This window comes from Carya illinoinensis, chromosome 7, assembly GCF_018687715.1.
Source record: "Carya illinoinensis cultivar Pawnee chromosome 7, C.illinoinensisPawnee_v1, whole genome shotgun sequence".
NCBI classification, from domain to species: domain Eukaryota; kingdom Viridiplantae; phylum Streptophyta; class Magnoliopsida; order Fagales; family Juglandaceae; genus Carya; species Carya illinoinensis.
The window spans coordinates 5,157,657-5,163,924 of NC_056758.1; positions in this window are offsets into that span (position 1 = coordinate 5,157,657).

Sequence of the window (6,268 nt, forward strand, 5' to 3'; positions counted from 1 at the left end):
TTGAAGACATTGGAATGGCATTAAACATGTCTTTCGATACCTCCGAGGTACGGTTGATATGAGATTATTTTATCAACATGATTCAAGTCCACAATTAGTTGGATATGCAGATGCAGATTATCTTTCAGATCCACACAGAGGTAGATCTCAAACTGGATATGTATTTACTTATGAAAATTCTGCTATATCATGGAGATCTGTCAAGCAAATACTATCTGCTACCTCTTCAAATCACTCAGATATCATTGCAATCTATGAGGCAAGTCGAGAATGCATTTGGCTAAGATCAATGATTCAACATATTCAAGAAAAATGTGGTCTTCCAGTGATTAATGATAGTCCAACAATTTTATACGAAGATAATGCTGCTTGTATTACTCAAATTAGAGGAGGATATATCAAAGGTGATAGAACCAAACATATTTCATCTAAATTCTTTTATACCCATGAACTTCAGGAGAAAAGTGAAATTAATGTCAAGCAGATACGGTCAAGTGATAATCTGACAGATTTATTCACAAAAGCATTACCAACTGTAACATTTAAGAAAATTGTGCAGAACATTGGAATGCGAAGACTTGAAGACCTATTATCATACACTTTTTAGGGGGAGTAATGTCTTGAAAACTTGTGCTAATTGTACTCTTTTTCCTTCGCTAAGGTTTTATCCCACCGGGTTTTTCTTTGTAAGGTTTTAATGAGGTAATGTTAAAGCACTTGGCGATATACATGAATATTGTACTCTTTTTCTTTCGCCATTGGTTTTTTCCCTCTGGGTTTTTCCTTGGCAAGGTTTTAACGAGGTATATTTTTTATGTATGGTCATCCAATGGGGAGTGTTATAAACTTATTGTATGATCATACATAGCCATTAATTAAGACCATTAAAGCCATCAATGAAGACTAATCTTTAGCTATTAATTAAGACCATTGAAGCCATCAATGAAGACCATTCTTTGGCCATTAATTAAGACTATTGAGCTATACCTACTCCGTTGTACTCCTATATATATGGGTATCATTCACTTGTATATCATCAAGTTTTGCATTTGAATAACTCTTTCTCTTACAATATCTCCTATCTCTTGCAATATTATTTCTCTTTTAGTTTCATAACAAATTCTAAGAATTTAACTAGAATGGCAAATCCATTAATTTTTTTTTTTTTTAAAATTGACATCCGCCAACGTGCAATTTGAGCCTATAAACTTTATAAAAAAAGTTACTCGAAAACTCAACTGGATATTGATACGTACAAGCCCAAAAATTTCTATGAAGAAGAGTGCTACATTAGATGATGCCCTCGCTGATATGACTATTTCTACAAAGATGAGGACACACAAGAATGTTTTAAAGCTAATAGATTGCTGTCTTGAGACTTTAGTTCCTCTTTTGGTACTCGAATCAACATCAAATGAATCTCTTTGTGATCGAGTTTATGCCTACGATTTTGGCATAACTCCACGACAATAACAACCCATAGAGTAGCGAAGTAGGTTAAACATTGCTTGAGAAATTGCTCATGCAATCGCATATCTTCATCATGCATTTTCCAAACCCATCATCCATAGAGATATATGCCTTTGAAATATCTTCTTGGACCAACATGATATGCCCAAACTATTTGACTTTTCACTTTCCATGCCAAACTCAGAGAATGTGACTTGAGTACTGGCTAGTCCTGTTGGGATTCCGGGATACACTTGCTCCAGCTATATAGCTATCGATTGGATAACGGAGAAAGCTGATATCTATAGTTTCGTTGTGCTTCTATTAGAGCTCTTATCTGGGCTAAGATCTAGTGACCTTCATGTAAAAGCTATGGTTGAAGATGACCTCATGGCAGAAGGAGCTTCTTTTGAGCAGCAATTGCAAGCTGAACGGGACCTTGTAAAAGATTACATAAGAAAACATAATAAAAATGAGATTGTGGATCCAGCAATCCTAGCAGAAGTAGAAGGAGATTGTGTTGAGCGGCAATTACAAGCTGCGTTGGACCTTGCTTTTATATGCTTGGAGTACAATCCGGAGCTAAGGCCAACTATGGTTGATGTTTCAAAGAAACTAAGATAATACTATTTTCTCCTCAAGAATGTTTTGTAAAACCACCATACTTTGAGAGGTGGAGAGATATTTGTATTTATAGAGGAGTACACGTATAGCTATACATGGAAACAAAATACAAATGGAAATAAATAATATAATGAATAATATATCTCTACAATCATGGAGAGGATTCTGAAGTATCCCCCCCCCCCTCCCCCGAGCACAAGCTAAGCGTGGAATTAGAGCATATGCAAACCTTGGAACGAAAGAGAACAAAGAGTGGCTGGGAGACACTTTTGGTGAAAACGTCAGTAATCTACAAGGAAGATGGAACATGTTGAGTGCTAGCAACATGTTGAGTTCACAAAGAAAAATGATAATCTAAATCAATATGCTTTGAGTGCTTGTGAGAGACCGGATTAGAACTAAGGAAGAGAGCACTTTTGTATTCACAAAGTAGAAGTGGTGGAGCAAGGGTAGTGATACGCAGATCACGGAGGAGATGTTGCAACCAAAGAACCTCAACAGCAAGGGCACGATACTCAGATTCACAACTAGACCGAGAGACAATGAGTTGTTTCTTCGCACTCTAAGAGACAAGATTGTCACCAAGGTAGATGGAATAACCTGACGTGGAGTGGAAAGTATCTAGGCAACCAGCCCAATCAACATCAAAATAAGTAGTGATAGTGACAGAAGTAAAGGTTGAAAAGGTGAGACCAGTGAAGAGTGCCCTTGACGTAACGAATAATGCATTCGACAGCCTGAAAATGATCCTCGGTGGTAGCATGCAAAAATTGACTGATGAAGTGAGCGAGATCAGGCATGGTGATAGTCAGATATTGCAAGGCACCAACAAGAGAGTGATAAAGAGTAACATCAAAGAAAGGAGGACCATTAGAGGAGAGGCGCTGTCCACCAACCATGGAAGTGGTGACAGGGTTGCAATCCAAGAGTTGAGCCCAAACAAGAATGTCACGGGCATACTTGGTTTGGCTAAGAAAGAGGCTATCTGAAACAGAGGTGACCTCAAGACCAAGAAAGTAGCTGAGAGGGCCCAAGTCCTTGGTGGCAAACTTGGCATGAAGTTGGTGAATAAAGGCACCAAGAAGAGAGTGATCACTACCAGTGACAATAACATCATCTACATATAAGAGAGGATAAATGAGATGTTAACGATGAAGAACAAACAAAGAAGTGTTAGCACGGCTGCAAGAAAACCCAAGCTTCAGTAAAAAAAATTGAAGCACCGAAACCAAGCACAAGGAGCTTGTTTTAAACCATAGAGAGCTTTCTTGAGCTTGCAAACGTAACCAAGAAAACAAGGATCAACATAACCAGGAGCTAGTCCATATAAATAGTTTCATGCAAAACACCATTAAAAAAATGCATTTTTGACATCAAGTTGGCGGAGAGGCCAACCACGTTACAGCAAGAGAGAGAATAACACAAACGATGGATGCCTTGACCACTGAACTAAAAGTATCGATATAGTCAAGTCCAGGGAGCTGAGCATAACCCTTCGCTACAAGACGAGTCTTGAGACGATCAATGATTCCATTAGAGAGATATTTGGTTTGGAAAACCCATTTGGAGCCCACAATATTCATGTTGGAGGACGTGGCACCAGGTCCCAAGTGCGATTGGCATGGAGAGCTTTAATCTCATCATCCATGGTGGCAAGCCAGGCAGGATTCTTGGCAGCAGATTTGAAACCATGAGACTCTGAGGAGGAGAGCAAGGCAGAAAGAAGTCCAGAAACATGTAGGCTAAGATAGGTAGGATGGCGTGGCCGAAAAATACCTGCTTGGCACGGGTGACCATTAGATGAGAGGAAAGAGGGGTATTGGGTGTTGGATCAGCTGCCGGCAGGGGCTTGATGTGCAAGGCTTGCGGGCTGACCAGGTAGAACAACAAGATCATGCTGGGCTGAAGACTTACGAGCAGGAGTGGAGTCAACCTGGGAAACCTGCAGGGGCTCAACAAAATGATCAACACAGAAATGACAGGAAGTGGGCCTGGTCTGAGCAACAGGGTTGGATAGAGTGTGGTAGGGCAATGGGGCAACATGCGTAGATGGGGTTTGGGCTCGGATGGGCTCACTAAAGGAGGAATAATCCAAGGCAATTATGGACCAAACATGAGAGTTGGGAATAAGGGGGAAATGGGTTTCGCCAAAGCGGGCATAGCGAGTAACATAAATTTTTGTGGTGATCGGATCTAAGCAATGGAAACCTTTGTAGGAAGGACTATACCCTAAAAAAATACAAAAAATGCTATGGGGGAAAAATTTATGGGAAGCATAGTCACGTAAGCAAGGAAAAACTCGACAACTAAATGGATGAAAATTTATGTAATGAGGGGCCTTACCATGCAAGAGTTCAAATGGAGAAATACTTCTAAAAAGCGGTGCAGGCAACCGGTTAATGATGTATGTCATAATACTGAAAGCATCAACCCAAAAAGAAGTGGGAACACGTGAATGAAATAAGAGAGCAAGGCCCATCTCAATCACGTGACGGTGCTTACGTTCAGCACGACCATTTTGGGATGGTGTATAAGGACATGACATTTGGTGATGAATTCCAGTATAGCGAAGATGATATTGAAAACGTAGACTACAAAATTCAGCACCACCGTCACTCTGAAAATTTTTAATTTTGCAAGAGAGTTTATTTTCCACAAATTTCTGAAATTGAAGAAAAATTTCATAAAAATCAGACTTCAACTTCATAGAATAAAGCTAAGTAAAATGAGAATGATCATCAATAAAAATAATATAATATGAAAAACCCATTATTGATTTTATCGGGGCAGGGTGTGACACCTCCAACTCTCACGTACAAACATGTGAAAATCGAGGTATCAGGATGATGACAACACGGGTCACGCATCCTATCGCCAAGTGCCATGTGTGTGTATATGCAACACGTGTACATAAAAATAACGCAATGGTAATAAAAGTCTTTAAACTAAATACCAGAATTTTATTTAAATACAAACTTGTTGAACCCAAGGTTTCAAGTTTCATGTGATTATAAATCTACACATGGATTTTGATGATAACAAATGAATTCAAAGAATAAAGGAGTTTCAAGCTCAAGTTGTCCATACAATGGAGTCAAGCACATCAAAGAACCAAGCATGAGTAAGAAGGAAATAAATTCACATTAAAATCATAAAGTAATGTTGTAAATCTCTTAAAATTCGAAATTAGGATTAATGCTCAAAATTAATATTTTATCATAAAGCATTAAAATACATTTTCCACATGTGCATGAATATTTTTGAAAATTAAATTTGAAAATTTTGAAAGATGATTGATTGTCATCTTTTACATATGCATGCCTTGATTAAAGGGTTGAACTTTGAAAATATTAAAGATGATTGATTGTCATCTTTCACATGTGCATGTTTTATTTGAATATTTTCAAAAGTGATTGATGCTTTTTTAGACTTATACAAAAGGTAGATGATTTTGTTTGAAAAATTTGAAAAGTAAAGTGTGCTCCTTTTGTCATATACAAAAAGTAAAAGATTAGATTTGAATTCTTTGAAAATGAAAGTGTGCTCCTTTTGTCATATGCTAAAAGTAAAATATTAGGTTTGATTTTTTTGAAAAAGTGAATAATGTTGTCTTTGACATGTGAATCTTTTTAAATTTGAATATGAAGTCTCATATGCCTATAAATAGATCATTTGAGAGCTTCACATTCACAACACCAAGAGCATACAACATTCATTGAAATCTTTCATTCTCGCTTCTCTAAACATTGAGCTTTAATCCTTGTTCATTTTGAGAAATATAGTTTGTGCTGTATTGTTCTTATTTCACTCATTGAGGAGTGTATTCTGATAACTTACCCACTATCAGCTTTTGTACCAGAAAAAGGGTGTGTATAACCCTTGTGCGTGTAGAAAGTATTAGTTGAATCACCACGTGTAAGGTGATTGCAAGTGTAGAGGGTGTTCTACACGGATCGTTTGTAGCGGTGTTGTTCAAAGGTGTAATAGGTTTCTATCTCTACCTGAAGGAGGTTGAATAGTGAATTTGGAAATCCTCAAGGGGTAGCTTGAGGCGAGGACGTAGGCAGTGGGGCCGAACCTCGTTAACATACTGAGTTTGCTTCTCTCTTACCCTTACTCTTTATATTTATTGTTATTTCATATTTTGTTTATATTTTATATTATATATTTGATTTATAATTGTTATTTTTTAATA